Below are 924 nucleotides of genomic sequence, written 5' to 3'. Positions count from 1 at the left end.
ACAATTGTCAAAGTACCGCAGAATACACAGGCGCTCCGCTGGTAATGGGCTCAACTCGTGAGGCACACCGAAATGACATTAGCGGTGCGCTGTGCCTATTGGCTTAAACAAGCAACCCCCACCAATCCTTGAGAGACGGACATTCTTGGTAGTCTGGAAAACATTGAATATTTGCAATGAGTTTTGCCTCTGTTAACATTTATACTGAAGGCATATAAACTATACCACCAGTGAAAGAAAGAGCTGAGCATATTTCCCTAACCGCATGGGCTGACAGCATTTTCAAACAATTTAGCCCTTCAAATAATTTCTATGCATAACTGCATTACTATGCGAAAGTAGTTATGGCATTGGTACTATTGGTTTACATAACTTTCTTCATCCAAATGTTTCTCTCAGGTGTTCGACTGAGGGGCCCCCTCCCTCTACCAGATCATTTGCAAAGAAATAACTTTGGATCACAATGAGTTCCCCTCGGCACCAAAGTGAAACAGGTACAAGTGTGCATTATGTTCTCTCCATTGGCCATATTTACAGTGAGTCATAAAAGGTAAACCTATATCTTGACACAGAAAGAGGGCCCAAACGGAGTTGCTCAGCTGTCTACTCGATAAAAACAGGTCTCTGCGACTACTGAAGAATTGATGTTTTGTCCAACGATACAGAACACCATCCTCAGTCTATCGTACCATGACTTAATAAATGCATGACTTGATAAATGCGACTACAAGATCTCTCTCTCATTTAGCCATCCTTTCTGCTGTCTAAAAGCTAGTGTGTAGTGGTGGTTAAAGTCAGCAGCTGATGACATAAGCTCCATCTATGTGGTTGGATGGACTGGGAATACCCACACCTCTTATACATGTGCCCCCTTGGCCTAGTGACCGAGTGAAGCTCCTCTGTGTGTTATCCATGATCTCAATG

The sequence above is a fragment of the Osmerus mordax genome, chromosome 4 (assembly GCF_038355195.1).
Source record: "Osmerus mordax isolate fOsmMor3 chromosome 4, fOsmMor3.pri, whole genome shotgun sequence".
NCBI classification, from domain to species: domain Eukaryota; kingdom Metazoa; phylum Chordata; class Actinopteri; order Osmeriformes; family Osmeridae; genus Osmerus; species Osmerus mordax.
The sequence above is the reverse complement of the archived record's forward strand: the minus strand, read 5'-3'. Positions refer to the sequence as shown.